The sequence below is a fragment of the Orcinus orca genome, chromosome 18 (assembly GCF_937001465.1).
Source record: "Orcinus orca chromosome 18, mOrcOrc1.1, whole genome shotgun sequence".
In the NCBI taxonomy this organism is placed as follows: domain Eukaryota; kingdom Metazoa; phylum Chordata; class Mammalia; order Artiodactyla; family Delphinidae; genus Orcinus; species Orcinus orca.
Window position 1 is genome coordinate 6,104,477 of NC_064576.1, and position 23,627 is coordinate 6,128,103.

The 23,627-nt window shown below is 37.3% G+C and overlaps 1 long non-coding RNA gene across 1 annotated transcript; it reads left to right on the plus strand.

The window, feature by feature from the left end:
• The first annotated feature begins 410 nt into the window (after nucleotides 1-410).
• On the plus strand, nucleotides 411-21,983 carry LOC125961985 (uncharacterized). The gene is made up of 5 exons (XR_007473228.1): nucleotides 411-545; nucleotides 3,310-3,427; nucleotides 13,142-13,272; nucleotides 16,301-16,418; nucleotides 21,900-21,983. It is a non-coding gene; the product is annotated as an uncharacterized LOC125961985 (long non-coding RNA).
• Nucleotides 21,984-23,627: the final 1,644 nt, after the last annotated feature.

Below are 23,627 nucleotides of genomic sequence, written 5' to 3' on the forward strand. Positions count from 1 at the left end.
GGGCAAATAATAGGTGATATAAGTTGTTGCTTTGTGAATGTCCTTTAATCCCAAGAACTTTCATCCAGTGGTTTTTAGCACCTAATGGTTTGTCCTTGCCAAAACAAGACATTATTGTGGCTTGCAAAATGGTGTTATTTCTAATTTTGTCATATCCTTCATATTTATTAGCTGGCATCCTTCTGTAAAAATTTCCTTTCTTTTTAAAAAATATATTTTTTATGTTTTTAAGTTATATACTTAAAGCATTTAAATATTTTAAAAATCTGGAAAATTTTAAAGAAATATACTAATTTCTATGAATATAATGTTTTGATAAATATAGACAAAATGCATATTACATGAACTCATAAAAGTCTTTTCAATTTATAAAAATATATATGTATATTTGTTTCCTTTCAAGTAGGTTTTGTTAAAAGTAGAAAGAAGTAAAATCTCCTGTGCCTTGAGTTTCAGCTTTCTGTTCATGCTAAGAAATGCATGGCTACAGAAATGAATTCTTCATTCATTCAGCCAACGTTTCTTGAGGAGCTGCTATCATCAAGGTGTGATGTTAGCTATAAATTTGATGTAACTTATGTTTTTACCTCCACTTATGAAATAGGAATTTTTAAAATGCATTTTTTTACTTTCTGCATATAATGATACAAATGAACTTACTTACAAAACAGAAACAGACTCACAGATTTAGAGAACGAACTTATGGGTCCAGTGGGGAAGGGTGAGGGGAGGGATAGATTGGAAGTTTGGCATTGACATGTACACACTGCTATATTTAAAATAGATAACCAAGAAGGACCTACTGTATAGCACAGGGAGCTCTGCTCAGTATTCTGTAATAACCTAAATGGGAAAAGAATTTGGAAAAGGATAGATCCTTGTATATGTATAACTGAATCACATTGCTGTACACCTGAAACTGACACAACATTATTAATCAACAATACTCCAATGTAAGATAAAAATTTTTTTAAGTACATTTATAATATTATATGTACATACATATATGTATACACATATATGATTTAGATATATGATTATATATACATATTATATAATATGTATATATGATTTCCTCAATAATTCATATGGGCCGATGGTCAATAAACACACAATTCTCCTGGTCACAACTGACCATGTCAAGTTTATTTATTAGAATACATATTTTATTAATAGAATTTAAATGAAGTCTTAACATCAAAAACTCAGAAACTCTCATGGAGATCCAGATGATTAAATCCAATACATAATATGCCTAAAAGGCTGCTTTTGTTCTTGCTGTTGTTGAGGACTGACCATTTCCGTGGAAAACTTTCTTATCATAAAAGCTCAAAATGTAATTTTAACTAACAAAATGTAAAGGTAGTTGTCCCCATTCTGCAGTCTAGTACCTTCTTTCCATTAGACTCACATGGCAGAACCTTCTTGAAAGACCACTCTAAATATAGAAAAGTACATCATCTGCTATTCAGTTATCTTGTTAACTTGCTTGTGCTTAGCATTTGAGTAGCTCTTGAATGAATTACAATAATTTACATAGCCTAATCTAATAAAGGATATTTATAGCGTGTGTAACAATGAAGATATATTCTTTGAGGACTTTTACAGATATATAAACACTTGTTTAGTAAAATTCGCATTAAATGTAGCAGATGGAGAAAGCCCAGATTCTGGAGTGAGAGACACATGGCCTTAATTTTCACTCCACAATTTATTAACTCTATGATTTGGTCATGTTGCTGAATTTCTCTGAACATCGGTTTTCTCATCCATAAAGAGGAGGTGGTAATGCATAACAAATATTTTGACAGGCTGTTAAAATCTGGAGGTGATGTGTGTAAAGAGCCTGACACATAGTAGGTGTATGAGTCAGGTTTCTCCAGAGAAGTAGAATCAGTAAGATGTGTGGGGCTGGCAGGTCTGAATCCTGTAGGGCAGGCAACAGGCTGGAGAGCCAGGAAGACTTGGTGTCACAGCTGAAGTCTGAAGGCATATGGAGGCAGAATTCCCTCTTCCTTGGGAGATGTCAGTCTTTTTCTCTTGGTCCTCAGATGATGGGATGAGGCCCATCTATGTTATGGAAGGTAATCTGCTTTATCAGAGTCTACTGATTTAGAAGTCATCTCATCTTAAAAAAACACCTTCATAGCAGTATCTGGACTGGTATGTTTGATCGGCTTTCTGGGGATGGTGCTTTAGCCAAAATGACACCTAAAATAAACCGTCACAATAGGTGTTCATTGAAAGGTACCTACACTTGTTAAAACACCATAGAATTCTATATATAAGACCTGAGGTCTCTCTCTGGAGAACCTCAGCCCCCTGGCCACTCTCCACTTCTTCCTGGCCGTTGCTTGGATAGTGGCTCCTATTGGCTCCTCTTACTTTCTGTCTCGCTCTTGTTTCCTTGATGTTTCCATGTGAATAGCACGGTTTAGGCCAAGGGTGCTGCTGGCTCTCAGTGTCCCAATGCCACTGCACCAATAAGGCAAGTGATACCTGATCCCATACACAAGATGGGAAGACACCTCTTCTCCATTCTTTGTGTTCTACTTTACCACCTGTGCCCTAAAATAGCACTTTTCATCTGCCAGAGACCCATAAAAACCTATCACAAAAATAGCCACTTCAACTTCTAATTTGGCATTGCTCTCAGTTGGTGCCCAAAACAGTCCCTGAAAGAAAGGACAGTGATTGCTGGCCCAATCACGTCCATTACTGCTGTATCTCCCAGGTGCATCAAACTCCTTTCTCTGTTTTCAAACAATCCTCCCCTCTTCCAACAAAGACCAAGTCAACACAGGGCATCATTCTTCCTCTGAATCCATCAGGACATGCAAATTGCTTTAGAGATGAACGGTCCCAGTTTCCCCCAACCAAATTCAAGTTGAGCTCAGTTGATGCACTCTTAAAAATAATTATTTTATTTTACAAATGCCCTGTAAACTGAGAGTTAAGTACTGGCATTATAATTCACTTGAAAGATGATTTTGAGGTGCAAAGCAAATAGGCCTGAATATCTATACCCTTTAATTACAGAATACACATTTTCTCCAAACATTATCTCCTCCCACTCAGGAAAACAGCTGAGTATCTTTGTTTTCCCCCCATCAGATGTTTTTATTATCATGTTCAAGGCTTTTGATTAAGTTGGCATTGTAGGAAACCCTTTTCTATTTTCTTTCATGTTTTTCTTGACAAGTCTGAATCAGTAATTCTGGCTGGTATTACAGGCTCATGTTTTTGGGTACATTCGTTTATCGTGGAATGAGTCACTTTGCTGTTTTTGTTTCCATATTATTCTGAAAGGCACCCACAGAAACATTACAAGAATGCAGAGTCGCAGCAGATACATTCTTATGCTGGGTCTGCACTTTGTCTCCACAGTTAATCTAGCCGACACAGCATCATCTTTGAACAATAGAAGGTAATGGCCAGGGATAAAATCATGGGCTTGGAGAAAACCACATTTGCCACCCTGAATGTTCACCCCACGTTTAATCTGAAGACAGATATTCTAAAAAAGTTATTTTTTATGGCGTCTGTCCTGGGCTCCCAATAGTGAAATTTTTTTACCTGGTATTTCTTTGTTTTTTATTTGCTTTTACTATTTCCTTAATTTTAAATTCTAAGCCCCTGGGTGTTTTGTTTATAAAAAGAAGTCTCAATTTTCCACTTTCTTTATGCTTTCTTAACCATTTTCACTTTTGCTAAGAGGAAAGGAGAATATATACAATATTTTTGCATGAAAGGAGACTCTTTTATGGCATTATATCAAAAATATAAAACGAAAATTAATTATCAGTATACCAAATGTAAATTGATGAATGAGATTTATTCACTTGAATATATTTGTATAAGTAAACTCATGGGAAGCAGAAATTAGATGTCATTTCTGACTCAGGTTCCTTGATTTAAATGGTAACAGAGGATCTGTTATCTGGAAAGGCTACAGGTTTTCATAGGGAAATGCAGGAGCCATTCCAAATGCTTAAGGCAGCAGCACAATTCTTTTAAATCACATTTTTCTTGGAAACCTACATATAAACAAAAGCATAAAAAGGGAGTTCTCTTATTCAAAGAGTGGGAAGAGGGTAGTGTGTGTCAGATCTCACCTCATTAGCCTCCTTCCAAATTCTGAGATACCACAGGCCCCCGGCACTGGCTCCCAGGAGTTCAGATTGAAAACCCTGCACTAGAAGCATCCTGGCATTTAAATCGTGAATGCAAACGTGTAGAGAAAATGATACGGCCATTTCTCTCTCCCGTTACCTACGCAAAGTCCTGGAGGGTGGTCTCTAAGTCAATTCCTTTGGTCTTTGGAAGGGTCTCTGTACAGATTCTCCTGTGAGTGCTTTCTAGCCAGTGCCTGGAGGTGAGCTGGCTATGGTAAAATACTGACTTGAGCTTGCTAGTACCATGTGCTCATATTCCCAAGATAGTCTCCATGCTGGGAGGGAGGACAGATTTTCCTCTCTTTGTCTGCATTTAAAAAAAAAGTGTCAATGATCAAGTCTAGATTCATTGCAACTTCAGTTATTTCCTGACACTTCGTGGATACTCAAACACTTAATAACAGCATTGAGGACCCTTCCCTCAAAATTGTTGACGTTTGCCTTATAAGGGTGGTAGAAGTGAGAGTGTATATTTTTAATTCTGAAGGAAGTCTTTATGTATCCATAGGAAATACCGTGCTTTATCCTATTTTCTCACTCTGTATGTATTTGAGTAAAGACCACTTAAAAGTTTCCTCACATCAATAGAGATCACTGAGCTAGAGATTGCTTGTTGAAAAATTTATGGGCATAATGTATCTTCAAAAGAGTGATATGTTTTTTATTTTTGTGGCATAACATAAATGGATTCATAGAAATAGATCTGTCTGCTAATGAACCACAATGATGAAAAATTTAAGAAATCTTGAGTTTCTCCTCGCTGGAAGTCTGTAATGACCTAATGGCCATGGGTCACTGATATCAATGAGGAGATTGCCATTCAAGGTCCCTGCTGAATTAATGATTGTATGGAAAACCTGGCTTACTTATCAGAAAGGGTACAAAGCAATAGACTTACTTACTGGGAGTCAAAATTTTGATAATTTTTTGTATAGTATTTTGTTGTAAATTTGGTACATTAACCCTTATTATTGGAGTTGACAAATTAAATTGAAGTCTGTATTATGGGATGTCATGAACTAAAAACTTGCATCTGTATCAAACAATTGCAAAAAAGTAGAGTGCCAAAATTTGATGATTTCATGTAAAATTGAAATGCTACAGATGAATCCTCATGGTGATTTAAGTTTTGTCACACACACACAGACATATACACAGAACAAAACTTTCTTCCACGATATTAAAAAAAAACTTAGTTTGGAAAAATCTAAGTATTTGGCACTGATTTAAATGTACAGATTTCCCAGTGTACTTTATGTTTAGTACCTTAGCATAATATTGATTTTAATAGATACTCCATTTCTTACTGATGTAAATATATTTAAGCGATAATACATCTATTTAGAATCAATTTTCATTAATGAGGCTGAGGCACCCTCTGTCTAGAGTCTCCCAATTTTGGGTAAGTCACTTTGGTAGCTGCATTAACTCTTCTAGGCCACTTGAGGACCTACTTAGTGAATTAAGTGGTACCCCTAATAAAAGAAATCATGTGACTTCCAATGAAACTAATTTATAACTGAGAACTGTGAAACCATTTAAGCCAGAATTAGTGTTTTTGAATGGATTAGCATAGAACTCATAGTTTAAAATCTTCCAATAGCATACAACTTTTGTATTTTCTAATTTTGTTACATTTTAATTTGAATATTTATCCCAAAATATTTTTGAACCTAGTCATTTGATTCTTTAAAAAAGATTAGACTAAAATATGCAGAAGTCGCTTTAGCCATACATTTTTAAACTGGAATCATAATTAGTCAGAAGGGGAAAATCATTTTAGTGGAAAATAAAATTAAAAAAAGCTAAACATTAACTGCTGAAGTTTCTTTTTGCCCTTTGCAAATTCTTTCTACATGATATCATTTGCTATGTATTTTTGAGTGCATATTTCCAAAGAAATTACTTTTTGGCTTAATGTAAAATTCTAGGCAATTAGATGCAAAAGTGTAGTAAAGCAACATGAAAATTGCCAATTTAAACACAGGGAAGCAAAACAGTCCAGGAGTTAAAGTTCTGACAGTTATGTTAACTACACACTTGGCACTGCCCACTAGGTAGGCAGACACACAGGGCTATCTTCACAGTCACGGAGGAGCTCTAAGTGAAACAGTGTTGAACTTACCTTTGGTAGAAAAACAACATAATTTCCAGGTAATTTTCTGACTGTCCACACCTGAAATATTTTGTGAAAATGATGAAAAAATGTAAATGTCCCCAGGATAAATAGATCTAAGATAAATAGTCCATGAGGCTGCATTTAGGCGTTCTTAGGCAGGCAGACATGGAAGTGACATTTGATGATAGCCATTTCAAGGCTAGAGAAGGTTACTTCTTTACAAAAGAAATATGTAAATTATTAACAAAAGAACTTTAACATATATACAAGTTGATATATTACTTAACAAACCAAACTGTCCACATAGGTTACTTCTTGCAGCAAAGTACTGTAACCGCCCAGCAAAGCCTAGAAGAAGCTGAAATATGGGTACACCTGACAATGTGATATTTTCCTAATCAAATATCCTAATGTTTGTTTTTGACTTTCAAACACTGAGTTGCAGTATAGGCACAAATAACCAGACAGACCCGAGTTCCAATTCTGGCCTGCAGTTGGATACTGTAAGGCAAGTCGTTTCTGATCCTCAGTTTCCTCATCTATAAATTTAAAATAATCCTACATTATCATGTTCTAGTGAAGAGTAAAGAGGGTAACGTAGAAAGAATTATGCACGCAAAGGGCCTGACAGGAAATACAACAAACTGCAAAGTGAAATGGTGATTATCATCATGATTTTTATTATAGCCAATAGGTTGCCGGAGATTTTTAGAAGAAGATGTTCTGAGATTTCTACTTAAGAATATGCATACGGTTACCAAGAGATAGACATTCGAGATTGTGTAACATGCTCTGGAAATAAAGTCCATGGAAAACTTTCCTACTCCACTGTTATTATTTAGTTTTCTCTTCTTGCATAGATATTAACTGTCCTGTTCCCAGCTTTCTCTCTCAAGTTTATTTAAAAAAAAAAAAAAACTATTGGGAGTATTTACTGTGTACCTGACACTCAGTGGAGGATAAAGTAGTGAAGAAGTAAACATAATCCCTGACCAGTGGGGTTTATAATATAATGGATGTAATGGTGGCCATTCTTGGCTTTTGTGTTTGTTTGTTTCCTCCACCTAAGGGAGGGTAAAGGGCATGTGTGAAAGATAGAAAAATATATTCTTTCTTTTTCTGCTAATTATAATAAAATGTTAGAAGTATGGGAGTGGTAGAACAGAAAATAGAAGAATTATAATAAAACTCAGAAAGATATCCAAGTCCAAACCAAACTATCCAAATTTATAACACAGACCAAGAAAATAATCAGAAGAATAGAATTCATGCTCATTTCTATTGCCCTATCAAATCAACCACTTTTATTCTCCATGCTCCTTCTGTCTTTAACATGCCTAACTGGGTATCTTGGGCTGGCTTGGTTGGAGCACAGATGTTATTAGTGCAGATCATTTCTATCCCTCTTTCCTCCACACACCACCTGTAAATCTACTTCTATTTATTTGTATATTTATAAGTTTTGTGTTGTGACAGGAAAAGAATGGGAAGGGTTTAGGGTAGAAAAATTTGAAGGGATTAGTAGGCAGAAACTGAAGGGAAGCTGATATTACATGGTGGTAGTTCCCAAGTCATAAAAATTCAAATTTTTGCCTTGAGTGACTTATTGGACCACAGGACAGAAGTTAAGGCCAAAAGCCCTGAAAAGTTGGAGACTCTAGTAGAAGACCTTACCCAAATTAAGCAGAAAACTTAGGGATTTCCCCTCTGGTAAGTCTGAATCAGAAGTGAAAGTCAAGTCTCGAATAAGAATCGAAGGCTTCACATTTTTCAAATCAGTTTCTAAGCATGATGTGCAGCACGCAGTATAAGTTGGCCAAGTACAGGTAGAAAATTCTCTGTGAATGGGAACCAACAAGAACAGCCCACAAAGTCTATGAATATTGGGAAGTATCAGACGCAGCCTAGAAAACAACACTATTTACTATATTTAAAGGGGAAAAGATAAGTGCATGCAAGGAAACAGGTAACCATATAGGTGATCTGAAATATTTGAAAGAAATCAAAGGGAAATTCTATAAATGAAATATAGATAACGGAGACAAAAAGTCAATAAATAAAATCAATACTACATTAGAAATAGATGAAGATAGAATTAAGTGAGTGAGAAGAGGTCAGAAGAAGTTATGTAGAATAAAGCAGAGAAATAAGGAGTCATGGAAGACAGTGTGACATTATGACATAAGTTAGATCAAAGTCCTTGAAGGAGGAGAGAATGAGTTGAGATAATATTTGAAGAAATAATGATTGGGAATTTCCAGAACTGTTGAAAGACACCAATACTCAAGTTCAAGAATTTCAACAAATTTCAAATCTATAAATGTGAAGAAATTTAGATATGGACATATCGGTGAAAATGCAGACTATCAAAACCAAGTGAAAAAATTTTAATGTAACCAGAAAAAAAAAGATTGAAAGAAATGAATCTGAAAGGAGAAACATTTCGTCAGTAATTGATTTCTCAACAACAGCAATATAAGCTAAAAGTGGAATGGTATCTTCATGGGCTGGATAAAATAACTGCAAACCTTAGAATTTTATACTAAGTGGAAATTTCTTTCAAGCATCAGAACAAACACTAAACACTACCAACAGAAAAATACTAAAATAATGTGCTATCAGCAGACCCCATTAAAAGTAATTTTATATTATGAACTTTAACCAAAAGGAAAGTTAACCCTAATGGAAGGTCAAGATGGAAGAAAAAGAACAAAAAGTTAAGGTAAATATGCAGATTAATCTAAATAAGCTTTCCTTGTAAAATCACATGTATTCCCTTATGGAGTAAGTAAATATGAACAAAATGTAGAGTTAAAATATTCTCCACCACAGCATATTTTTCAAGTAAGGGATAGAAATAAGAGAAAAGGGTTGTATCGCCATTATATAATTCAGGAGGTGTATAAAGATACCAATTCACTGTGCACTTAGATAAATTAGGTATATGTGATAACATTTCTAAACAAAGAATAGAAATATAGCATGTAATTCCTGAAAAGGTTGTGAACCTATTCTTGAGTGAGACAATATTATTCAACCAGAGAAGCAGGACCAGTGGAAGAAGGTCATATCAGGGGCCGCTGGAATCCCAGGGGCATGAGCTTGAAATCCACGTTTGGGAAAAGGAGGGAGGGGAGAGAAAAGGGGCAGAGAGAGTAATTGCAGGCCCAGCTGTTAACTGGAGTCTCTGATCTTCAGGGAGGACTTGTTCTTTCTTCTTAAAGAGAAGACCAAATCAGGCCAGGAAGGATAATATTCCATTTGATCAACACAAGATCAACTGATTTGGGATTTCAGTCCTATGTGTAAATCCCTTCACAGCAGCACCTAGAGTAGCATTTGGTGGCGAGGCTTGGGCCTGCTACAGAGTAACTGCCTTGCTTCTTCCCCTGATCCTCCCCAAGACAGTCTCCCTGGGAGAATCTCCACCCTGGCTAAAACGCACAAGAAGCGGAACCCTGGAAACCGTGGTTCAGCTGAATGAATTTGGCATATAACAAATGCATCATAACATCCATTTTAAGAAATTATAAATTAAGAACAAAATAAACCAAAAGACGAAGAAAGAAGAAATAATAGATATAAAAGCAAAATTTAATGAAATCGAAAAAAGAAAATAAGAAGGTCAATAGAACCAAAAATTGGTTCTTCGAAAAGACAGAGAAAATTGGCCAAAGAAGGGTGAGTTAGAATAAAGAGAGAGGAGTGAGAGACACACAAATATTTGTAAAGAATTAAGTCCTAAATGTTACACACTCTAAAAAGAGAATAGGGAATTTTATAAAACTTCTATGCCAAAAAACTTGAAAATTTAGATTAAACTGATGAATTCCTAAATATATCTTACTTGAATCATGTTGGAAAATGGTGTAGTGGTGTCAACTCAAAAAATTGAATCAGTAGTCAAATATCTTCTGTGGAAAATAAGAATCTCCTTATGGTTTCTAGGAATGCTTACACCAAATATTGTATATATATATGTATATATATATTTTTTTTTCAGTTTCACACACTAATAAATACAGAATTTACAGAACTCATCTCACTCATGAGGCTATCGTAACCTGATTCCAACTTTTACAAAACATTAGAAGAAAGGAAAATTATACACCAATACTGGTTACAACCATGTACACAAAATTATAAAGCAAAATTAGTAAATCAAATCAGGCATGCATCATAAAAAGGACTGTACATCTAATCAACTTTGGTTTATCCCAGGAAGGCAATGCAGGTTTAAATTATAAATTTGGTCTTGTATTTCATTCACATTAATATATTAATGATGAAAATTATACATACAGAAATATGATAAAATTCACTATCCACTTATGATTTTTTAAAAGGCATTTAGCAAAGAAGAAATAGATCATTTCTATTCTGCAGATAAAGAATATCTACCAAAAATCCACCACAAGCATCATAACTGTAAAATAGTGAAAGCTTTCTTTGAGTTCAAAAAAAGGATGTCTGCTTTTCTCATTCATATTCAATATGATAATGTGCTAGCTAGTAGTCCAAGGTAAGAAAAAGAAAATATAAAATGTATGAAGTATGGGAAGTAACAAAGTGCATAATTGTGCCGGTAGAAAATGCAAATGGATCTATATCTTTTTTTAAAAAATAAAGATTTCACAAAACAGTTATGAGAAAAAAAGGGAAATAAGTCAAAAAAGATGGTGGAAAATACAGAGAGTAGTAAGAATGAAGTAGCCTTACTAGCTATTACTGCATTTTATAAGGCTACCATCAGTAAAACAAGGAGCTTCAAGAGCATGCATACATGAAAAATGAAGCGCTCCACATATAAAGTCCAGGTATGTACTTAAATGCACAGAGCAATTTGTTAAAAGCTAAATGTGGCATTTCATAAAGTAGGAAAATGATTAACAAATGGTAAGAGAAATACTGTTTACCTCTGCAAAATAAGATGAACTTTAATTTCTACTAAATACCTTATATCTAATATGTCCCCCAAACATCAAAGTATCGATGAAAACAAAAGTACTAGAGGAAAGCATGGGAGTTACTGGTTTTGTTTGTTTTTGTTTTTAATGATCACATAGTAAGGAAGGCCATTTTGGGTATAAGACACAAAAATCATAAAAGACTGATATACTTGACTACTTAAAATTTTTAAAAGCTGTAGTGAAAAAAATTAAAAATCTAAAAACAAAATGACAAACTGGGAAAGACTGAGACATGAATTAAACACATGGCTTATTTCCTTAATACTTTAATATATTAAAGAGATTCTAAAAATTTAATGAAAACAAACAAACAACACAGTTCACTAGAATCATAGGCAAAGGTTATGAACAAAAAGTTTCCAGAGAGAAGTCTTTCAAATAAGTAACAGGGTGCTCAAGCTTTCTCATGCCAAGAGAAGTGAGAAAATCAAGGCAACAGTAGTTCACTGATGGGCAAAAACTGAAGCCTTTAGTGAGTGGTACACCCTGTCCCGAGGTTGTGAGAGAATAGACCCTTTCCCATGGGTGTAAATATCCATAATCTCTCTGCAGGACTATTGTATAATATCCATCAAAACTTGATAGGAATAACTTTTCTACCTCCTGATTCTACTATTTAGTATGAAGTCTACTGATATACCCCCTATGGATAAAATTAGACATGAGCAAGGATAATTACTGTGGCTTTATTTGTAATACTAAGAGAATAGAAATAACTTCATGTAAATATAGATGATTGGATAATAATTATGGGATACCGGTTTAATGAAATATTAGGCATTCCCGAAAAAGAATAATGCGGTTCTTACATATCCATATGGAGTTACCTTTCAGATAATTTTCTGCATACATTGCCATTTGTGTGGGAAAATGTATGTGTACACATGCACACACAGACATATGTGTAGAATCTTCTGATTATCTCTGGAGAGAGGCTCAGGAAAAGGATTGTCCATATGGAGGGAAACCAGGTGCTTGGGAATAGCCAGGGCAGGGAAATTGATATTTTTTCTATCCCTTGCACCTTTTAAATCTTACCTCATATGTATTAATATTCACAAAATAAATATATCTTTTAAAAGTTGATGTGATACTGTTTTTTTAGTCAAAAAACATAGTTAAAATAAAAATACCTCCATAGTTATAAACTGCACACAGTAGAGAATATCGCTAGGAAGTATACCCATTTTATAGGTGATTATATTAAAGTTCTAGAGCTTAATTACCTTCTCCAGGCCATCCAAATATTGACAAAGTTTAAATCTAAATTCATATCGCTCTACGAAATCCAGCCTCTTCTGTTGTTTCATACCCCCATATTCTACTTTTTAAAAATTCTGTACATTTGCAGCTTTATGAAATGTGGCAATAGCAAAATTCAACAGAAAAGAATTGGAGTTAATTGTTTTAATAAAATTTGACATGAATCCCCCAATCTAAATACAGTGTCTGGTATGTGGCATAGGCTCAGTATATATTTGTTAAACGAATAAGTAAATGAATAAAAGAATGAATGAGTTAGAGAATGAATGGTGCGTGTTGCCTTTGAAGGTTCTTGGTGTGGCGTGTGATATGGAATACTCTTGAGAACTGTTTTTATCTAGTTGAACTGAGGCATTCTATGACACAAGTATTTTTTCAGATTAACTGAAATTTGATACTGTATTTATTTTATGTAAATTCCCCAAATGAAAGGAAATCTTTTTCTCTCCCTGTCCATGTAAATTAGTAGGATACATCTATCTCAAATTATAGAGTAATATTTAAATGTATTTGTCAGTCTATTTATAGATACAGACACCAAGGTACAAGATAAATTATTTGAGCTTTTTATCCAGATCTTCTTACTGAAATTGTCAATGATTTTTACTGTGAAGGTGTGGCAATATGACATTACCTCCAGAGAGCTCCAGAGCAGCAAAAGCATTCACAGATCCGAATGCATCTCCAAGTGCCAAGAATATAGCTGATACATATGGGAATTGTTCCAAAAGACCCATATGGCAATGTGAGTTGAACATCTTTTACAGCAGCAATTCCATTCTAGCCCAAGTTCTTTCCCTTAAATAGCACCTCTTTTATTTCCTGTAGTCAAAACTGGCTGTACAATCTCCACTCTTGCCAAAGTCTGTGTCTGGGATGTGCATCTCCAGGAACCAAAGCACTAAACCTTTCTTTTCACTAGCCTGCTCTGCCAAAATCCATCTTGACACACCTTAAATTTCATTAGATCAAAGGCTGAAAATTATGTGCCATCAGAAGTAGAAAGATAAAATGTTTATCTACCGCATTAGGGGTGTGCGATGTTTTTAAAGCACTTGAAGTTTGAGTGAAATATTATTACATGTCTCTCCAGTGCAGCAGGGCTTACTTCCGTGGCGTAGTTGATGGGTGTATTGTAATAGGCTGGTGGCAAATTCGAAGTGGCATATTCAGTGTGTGTTTAGGATGTTTATACGTTCCCTGATTCTTGTGGTCCTCAGTCTAATTGGAAATAAGGTTTACGTGGTGAGAACAGTGGGGCAGTGACACACAATACTATATGAGCGAGTCCTGCCTCTGGCACACCATTGCTTTTAATGGATTGCTACATATTTGGAAAGTTTTATAATTTCTCCTTAAAAAATAACCCCATAAACGTCAGGAAGAATATTTTTCCTCCTAATGGAGTTTGCATGCCAGGTTGACTTGGCTGCTGTGTCTGTAGGTGGGCTGGGGTAAAGGCCAGGGGGATTGAAAGAATTTTCTGAAATATGTTTCTTTTTTTAGGACTATTTCCTTAAGTAAGGCACTGTGTTTCAAATCGGTAAACAGGTTGCAAATTGGTAAACAGTTAACACTGTCATCAAACATGTTTTGTTAAAAGGTCTGATGGAATTCTCTAAAATCCATAGATCTGAATAATCCACTACCCACTCAAATGTGCATTGAGATAACAAAATTAACAATTTGTCCTGTTGCCAAAGTTACATTTTTCTCGTGAAACTTAACTATTATATGCCCTTGGTGTTTTTGCAACCTTAATTTTTTTTGGATTATTATGTAGATTTAAAAACTTGTTAACCTTTGGGAATATTTTATATGTGTGTGTGCTACTTAGAAAATACATTTTAAACACAATAATCGTATAATATTTTATATTGCATGGTTTCATAGTAGGTAACTAAAAACCATTTTTCTTTAAATAATTAGACTAAGTTTCAGGAGGTACGAAGTTATCCTGGCATGAAATTCTCTGAAAAATTCACTTGAAAATAATTTTCATTATCTTACACTCTGAGTAGAGAAAATTGAAATTAGTTTGTTTTATCATTGGTTTCTAAGAACATACATGACTTTACCTAGAATTTCTTAGGAGGATAAACGTATTCTCAAAGTTGTTTTTGGAAGCACATATTTAATGGAATAATCCATTTTTCATTCAATCATTTATAAATTCAGTATCTAACTTGGAAGATAATAATAAAAAACTTATCTGTTCATTTATTAAAAACATACAGTTAACCTCCAATATACGTTGTCTTGTATTATGCATAGAGGATTAAAACAATATTGATGGCTCAGATTCATTTAATACAGATAGTGTTGAGATCCTATTCCATGAAGTTTGTTAGGTTGTTTAAAAGAAGTAAGGCCCATACATAAGAGAATATGTCAAACTCAAAAAAAAGAAGCCACCACCGCCATATATTTATTGAGCCCCTTTAGTATGATGCTTTATATGTTACACTGTGAAGAATGCTAACTATTTTTAAGATGCTTGCAGTCATGTGACGACAAGAGATGTCCAATGACATAATCTCCACACCACATGGTGGTGAGTGCTCTGGGGCATGTGGCTAAACTGTTTCAGGGACATGAGAGACACCTACACAGAGAAGCTAGAAAAAGCATCAAGGAAGATAGAACTTTCAAATGTAGGTCTTGAGATTCTTTCTAAGCAAAGAACTAGCTTGAGCCAAGGCACAGAAGTCTATTAGAGTTCGACATATTTTGATAAATGGGGAAGGGAGGAAATATGGTGTGGTTGGAGTCTTAAGTTTTATGGGAGAGAATGGCCAAGGATGAGCCCAGAGGTGATGGTTGGTGGCAGACCTTGAAGGTTTTCCATCCATATGCCGAGAAATCTAGGCTTTACTTTTGGGCCTGAGTGGGGGTGGGGACAGCCAAAGTTATTGAAGTGACAGATTCCATTTTGGTTTAGAAAGATCTTCTGCTGATTGAGAAAGAGTAGATTGCAATGGGGAGAGGCAGGAAGACTTCCAATTTCAGTGGTCCTTGTGGAAGGTGACTTGTGATTGTGGAATTGGGGAAAAGAGGCAAGAGAGCTTGGGCAGGATTTGCTGGCCAGCTGGACATCAGTGATGATAAATGGAAAAAAGCCAAGGAGTAACAACCTGGGCAGTGATATCATTAGCCAAAATTGGGGGTGTCATTTTTATAGAATGGATTCAAATAATATTGACCAGGTGAAACTTGAGTGAAAGAGCTGTGATTTCAGAAAACTAAGATTTTTAAATTCCAAGTATAAAAGTTGAAAGTCATTTTAACTGTGGTTTTTCCCACAGAAACTGGTTTAAACAGTTAAAAAAACAAAACTAAACTAAAACAACCACAACACTGCATTTTGAAACTCTTTATCTCACTATTGGCTCAATTTAAATGATTTATCCAGCATATATTCATACTGCCTTTGATAAATCCCCAGTTAATTTTTTTGGGACAGCACAGCAAGGGGTTGTCATGCCTGAAGGGACAAGGGGTTGTCATGCCTGAAGGGACAAAGGGTTGGACAGAGATGAAAACTGGGGACAATGAGAGTGTAGGTCAGAAACTGCTGAGTGGGCAGGGGCCCTGCCTGAGATCAGAGGGGTGGGAGGGTGGGGAGGGCCGCCAAGGCTGTTGCCAGGCTGCCACTGGGTGTGAAGAGCCAAAGGTATAGTCCAGAGGGGCCATTTGAGTGGCCTAGGGAAATACCAGCAAGCTAACTGGGAGCTAATAACTGTATCCTTGTAAATCTGTGTCTGCTATCATAGGAACAGCTTTAAACACTCCCAGCTGATGCTGGGTGGGAGCTGGTGTCTTCCTGTGAAATGTGCTCCACCTAAAACTATCTTACTGCAAGATACTGTGCTAGTTCGCTCCCATTGCCTGGTAAGTTTTGGACTTATCTTGCCAAGGGTGTGATCCCAAAATAGGGTGGAATGATATGAAGTGGTGGGTGGTGCTTCTGGCACCTACAGAGTTGGCCTCCTGAAAATCTCCCTGTTATTTGGACTGCAGAAATGTGAAGGGGCCATTCATCTGGTGAAGTACAGCTGCAGGGCAGACGTGGACCCTCACCCAGGGCCTTCAGGGAAGCGAGTTCTGGCTTTTATCCTGGGCACAGAAGAAACTGTATAGCAGTGCAGAACTATGGGTAGCTTTTTCTTTAAGCCTATCTGTACTTCTAATTTCTTTGCATATTAAGAGTGAGAGCTACTTTTCCTACTAAGCTAGGTCTTACTTTACCATTTTTATTTTTATTTATTTATTTATTTATTTATTATTTTTATTTTTTTTTTTGCGGTATGTGGGCCTCTCAGGCTCTGGAGCACAGGCTCCGGACGCGCAGGCTCAGCGGCCATGGCTCACGGGCCCAGCCGCTCCGTGGCACGTGGGATCCTCCTGGACCAGGGCATGAACCCGTGTCCCCTGCATCGACAGGCGGACTCTCAACCACTGCACCACCAGGGAAGCCCACTTTACCATTTTTAAATGTGTTAAACTATTTGTGGGTCTCCCCTGAACGATCACCAGGTTTTCCATGTGCCCCTGACGTTATGGAGATGGTCTTTTAGAAACATTCCGTCTGTGATATCAACCCAATTAAAAAGCAAAAACAAACAACTAGACCAGACTTTTCAAACCCTGAAACACCAAAAGTTCTCCTTGATCTTTTAGTGAATATGAGTTATTTAAGTTAAAAAGTATTTATTTGCTGTTAAATAAATTTTTTGCCAAATAATCTGACTCCATGATGCAGTGTAGTTATAATCCTGTGTAGTTAACCTTGTTTTTCTCTGGAGTCCCGTTCTTTGATTTTATGAGTTCTAAGATATTAATTTCATTTATTTTTTTGATATCTTCCAGTTTGCCTGAGTCCAGGCAAAATGATCCACAAAAATCATAGTCAAGGGATTCTGAAGAGCCATTTAGGAGACCCCAATTCCCGGTATGGGCTGGCCTAGAGCTGCTAGTGAAGTGAATGGTCTTTAAAGGCTTTTACAGAAAGTTCAGTCTATGACTCACACTAGTATTGAGAAACTTCCTTGAAAGTCACTCCCTGAGACTGAAATGTATCTTCCACTGTCACTGCTGTGGAAACTCATACCTTTTTTTCTCTCCAATTGGCCATTCTTTGGCATGGTACTTCAGCTTCTGAGTCTACAAGGACTTAGCATACAATACTATATTGTTATTTACACGTTCTTATTTCATTATGTCTTTCTACTAGGATTATTTTCTTGATTTGTGATTAACTCATCCAAAGTGAGTCACGAGTCTTTTTAACCACATTGTTACATGTTTTAATTTGAATGTGGTGTTTCTGTATCAGAAGAGGGGAAAGGGCTAACATTTAAAGAACAGAGTTTGAGTCCATTTCTCACCTGGCAAGCCAGTTATCTATGTTTAACAAACTAACCCCCGAACACAGTGGTTTTAAAACAACCACCATCTTACTATATTTCTTAATTTTGTGGGTCAGGAATCGGGCAGAACTCAGCTGGGTGCCTCTTCTGTTTTATGTGTATTCGTGGAGGCCACTTAAGAGACATACAGGTGGTGGATAGGCTTGTCTGGAGTGTGTACAAGATGGTTTTGCTCATGTATCTGGCCCTTGGCAGGGATGCTAGAAGGCTGAGCTCATCTGGAACTGGTACCCACCGCACCTACCTGTGGCCTCCCTAGCATGGCAGTCTCAGGCTGATGGTACTAATGCAGGACACCCAGTGAGGGTTTTCTAAGACAACAGGTGCAAAAGTGCTGCTTATGACTAGTCCTGCAAGGGCCAGAGAGTTACTTCTGGTGGATCCCATTGGATAAACATGTCACGAAGGTCAGTTAGATTCACTTCTCACTGGGAGGACTAGCAAAGAATCTGTGCTAGCTCTAGTTTAACATACCTGGGTAATTTTTGCCTGGTATGATTTTTTTTTTCATAATCTCATTTTCATGATTTTTCTTCAATGAGAGTAAAATAGTGCCAGCCTCATTGAGCTCTTATGAGGATTGAATAAGCTTCATGAAATTACTTCTTGAATTGTTATTTGCATTCCTTATTAATTTGTTCTTATTGGAATCAATTTTGTTTCTGGTCCCATTTTTAATTATTCATTATTCTGAATTTGGATCTCATCCTCAAGTTGGCACCATTTTACCTCTTGTGGATACTTGTATTATGTCCCCAATTTAATAACATCCTTTTTGATGCTGTCTTCACTGAGTGTGATCTATATGATCCCCTGGTGGGTCTTAGAGTTCTAATTATGTCTGCCCACAAGTTAGATTTCTTTCTCCACCTATCCTTAAAAATATGTCATCTCTATTACACAGGGAGTGGTTGATGGCTTTGAACATACTCTTTTCTCTGGAAGAAGCTCTCTTTCAGATATCAAGTGTCTCTCGCTGTTTACTCAGATCTTTTCTCAAAAATCCTCTTAGCTGAGAGGTCTTTCTTGAGCACCTTGTCCTAAACAGCACTGGCCCTCATGCCCTGTTGGGTTACTGTCTATACTTTTGTCCTGTATTATCCTTTTTTTTTTTTCAAATCACTTTCACCACCTGACATAATGTGAATGTGTTTACTTACTGTATGTCTTCACCAACTGAATGGAAATTTCATGACAGCAAAAATGTGTTTCTTCAGCTCTGAATCCACAGGACACAAAACAGAGTCTGGCACAACGTAAGTGTTCAATAACCAAAATAGATAAATGATTGAAAAAGCTTTGGGGGAGGAAGATCACACACAAGAAGCTAATACAATTACTAAAAAATCCTTTTATGTAGGCCAATAGTATCAAATTACTGCTTGTGAAATTTTATTTCATTGGCTATGATGTATTTCCGAAATAAATTTAGATGTGTCTGTATAAATAGAACTGAACTGCAGATTGTAATCAAGATGCTTTTCTTGCTCATTTTCTCTTATTTTGACTCTTTATCATATTAGGCAGCCCTACTCGCACCCCAGAGGTTAAATGCTTGGTTTGGGATGTGACCTCACCCATACCCACAGAACGGTTGGTTCAGTGGTCAGTTGCACATCTGGCCCGTGATGTCCATGGTCGAGTGAATGTTGTGGGAAAATCCCATGTTTGGATAATGATACCACAGAAGGCAGCGTCTTCAGAGTGGTCTGGCTGGCAAGACCCGACTCTGGAGTGACCCCAGTTGGACTGGCCGGACTGACTGCCAGGTGGAGCTGTCAGTCCCCTCTGAGCAGGGAACTGGGGTGGAGAAACATTTGTCTGACCAGTTTTACCACCTTAATGTGGGTTTGTAGAACCAGTGCATCTCATCAAGACATGTTAGTGGTTGGTTGTCTTTAGTCATCACATCAACACTTCACCTTCTGCATTTTCACATTTTTGTTGTCTCGTAGACAGAGGCCCCTCAACCATAATGAAAAGTCATGATAATTAACCACATGTTCTTCATTATGCTCGGGGCTTTGAACGTGTCTCCCCACAGCTAGTAGACATTTCAGCCACATGTAGGATAAGAACTACAGGATTTCAGAATCTTTTCTTTTAAGGAAAATGAGCAGCAGAATTTTAAAGCAGAAGCGTGAAATGCGAGTGATTGCAAGTCTCACTGAAATAACACGCTCCATGTTGAGTATCTGATATTTGCTTTCTGGTGCGCTTTTGATCTCAGAACACCTAGCAGGGCTGGGGTGGATGGAGTTTTGCTGACTTGTTGCATCAGTGCTAAAGATGAAAGAAAACAGTCTCTGCATTCACCCTGGTGTTGATTGTCCTATAAATAGGAAACTAGTCAGTTAACCTTGCCTGTTGTCATACCGAGAGCTTTATTAAAAATAAGCAGTGCGTGCCAGGGTAGCTGAATGTGGGATTTCTGCTTAGATGCCCACAACTCTTTCAAATACTTCATTAAAATGTGCACGAGGACTCCTTCAGTGCTGTGAGCAAAAATATTGTTATGGAAACTGAGGTCTGTTATCATAGCTTCGGTGATTTGCAGTGATTATTTAATAAATGAGTTTATGTTTGAAAATATCCAATGTGATAATACGAATTTACACCCTGCATCCTATTTCTTTTATTTTGACACATATGGAGGATGCTGTTTTGTTTTGACACCCAGAAGAGATGCTCTTTTTGTTAAAAATCGCTGAACAGTAATGAGCTTCTAGTTAACGATCTTACCAGATTTCCCTAACATAAGGAAATCTGATACTGATGAATCTATAGCATTCTACAATAAGTAATCTTAGATGTGTGCATCATTTCCAAGGGGGTTTTTAATTGGCCTTACCAGGACTTGTCAGAAGATTTGCTGTGTAGGTCTTGTCTGGATACAAAGTATATCCTGCAAGCCAGAGCAGGATGCAGACCATAGTGTGAGGAGGGAATGATACTCTGTCACCTACATGACACCCTCTTCAGCTTGAGAGCAGAGCCCTTAGCAGTGGTAGCTTGTGCATGGGAACAAGCTACCGTTCCTCTCTCAGCGTGAGTAGAACTAGTCTTCCTCCTAAGAGGGCACAAGGGTGAACAAGAAATTTGAAGAGCAAGTGGTGTCCTGAAAAGGGCGCTGGGCTGGAATCTGGAAGTCAGGCCAGCTTGCAAATGGGTGCTGCTGGGAGTGTCCGTTCAGGTCTCCAGGAGCCCCTTTTCCAGGAGCAAAATCAAAGGGCTGTTCAGAAATGCTGGAAAGACCCTTCCCGCGTCAAAGTGCGTGTGACTCTATGGATATGGTTTTATAATTTCATTTTACTGCTGTAAAGGAAACACCTGTGTCTATGCTGCTGGGTAGAGAGGGCACATCCTTTCCCTTCCTCATCATAATCCGTTATCTGTGAAACAGCAAATAAACCCATTCAAAGCTCTGCAATGGAAAGTTGTTACCCAGGGTTGCCTAATCATTCCTTCTCTTTAACAGGACAGAAACATCATATCCTGTTAGAAAAACAGAGAAGTGTATCTCCTATAGTCAGACTACTAGGATTTAAAATTTAGCTCCAGTATTTATGTGCTGCAAAACCTCATGCAAGTTAATAACTTTTTCCGTGCTTCAGTTTTCTCACCTGTAAAGGGGATAATGATAGTATTTACCTTTTAGGATTATGGGCATTGAGGAAAGAATCCCCTATGAGGAATATAGGAAGGAATCAATAAAATATCAGTTATTCTTTTGATTTTCTTGAACAAATTAGAAACTGAAACTAAATTAATAAGAATGAACATTCTGAGGTGCCTGGGGGTTTATCACAATGGTTAGTCAATCTTACCAGATAGGAGATAAAACAGTTTATTAGTGACTGTGTTAGTCAGCTCAGGCTGCCGTAACAGAACACCACAGACAGGATGGCTTAAAAAACAGAAATTTATTTTCTCACAATTCTAGATGCTGGAAATTTCAAGATCAAAGTGTCTTCAGGGCTGGTTGCTGTTGTGGCCTCTCTCCTCGGCTTGTAGAGTCACCTTCTCAGTAAGTCCTCACATGGCCTTTCCTCTCGTTACTGAACTCAGGTCTGGCTGCTCGCTGCTTGAAAGCCAATACTCAAGAGACAAGTGTTGGTAGAAAGGAAAGTTTGCTTTATTCAAGAGGCTGGCTATCGGGGGAGAAGGCAGACTCGTGTCCGAAGGCCAACTCCCCACCGCTGATCTGTCAGTGGTCAAGAGCTTTTAAAGCGGAGTTTCAGGGGTGTATAGGCAGAGGAAAGGGGCTCCATGCAGAAACAGCACAGGCAGCTCTGACTCTCATCTTTACATTGGTCATCAGTGGTCTGATCAGCATCACCTTGCTTGTTTTAAGTACAGTTAATCTTCAGTTCCAGGGTCAGTTTGTTCCCATTTCCTTGAGGCCAGTTCTCAGAATTGTGGCAGTTTATGTCATGGCTACAGCCTGGTCATTGTATAGTTAACATCTTCCACCTGGTGTGGGTTTCAGTGTCTGTAGACAGCTCACAGGATATGGCTCAGAATATTATCTGCAGCCCTTGAGGAGGAGCTAAAGATCATTAACTTTGTTTAATGACTAAAGTATTAATATTTGGTCTTGTTTGACTGCTTTCCTCTGCATTTTCTCACTTCTCTGATTAAATTTATTCTTTGACTAAAGTTTTTCTATGGACAAAATAGAGGTGGAAGACATGGGGGTGGCGTCTCCTGGGAGGGCCCATAGGGTCCTGCTCTGTTTCACTCTGTGCATGTGGGTAGGAAGGAGGGATCTCCAGTGTCTCTTCCTCTTCTTATAAGGACATCAGTCTTATAAGATTAAGGCCCCATTCTTGAAATCTAAGTCAACTTTAATTACCTTTCTAAAGACTATTTCCAAATACAGTCACACTGGGGGTTAGGGCTTCAGTATATGAATTTGGGGGAGGGGGGAGCACAATTTAGTCCATAACAGTAACATTTCAATAGATACAACATTCAGAAAAGACTGCTGCCTTGTCTTTACCTCTGCATGGTTTCACAGCATGTGATAAATGGTGTTAGCTTCTTCCTTTTTATTGAAATCAAAATTATATTGGAATAAGGGAAGACCAATATGGGCTTAACATATTTCCACTTAGACTGATAATGTCTTAGCAAAAGACAAGGCTTTGATATTCCTTAGAAATTTGTCTAGAGGTTGACTAATATTTTTATTTTAGCTTTCTCAGATATGTTTTAATAAACTGTTTTTGTTATTATCTGATAATATTCAATAAAGATAAATTGGAAAACACAGATCCATAGATAAACGTGTAGTAGAACCAAAACCTGTCCTTGTCACAGTACTCAGAGGTAACTCGGGGTTATTGTAACATTGTCCTTTATAGTGAATCGCAGCCGTTATGGCCTGTTAACTGAGGTGAATATCCTAAGAGTATAAGCTGTTGGGTCAATGCATGTGGTTTTGTGTGTGTGTGTGTGTGTGTGTGTGTGTGTGTGTGTGTGTGTGTGTTTTGCGGGATGCGGGCCTCTCACTGTTGTGGCCTCTCCCGTTGCGGAGCACAGGCTCTGGACACGCAGGCTCAGCGGCCATGGCTCACGGGCCCAGCCGCTCCGTGGCATGTGGGATCCTCCCGGACCGGGGCACGAACCCGCGTCCCCTGCATCGGCAGGCAGACTCTCAACCACTGAG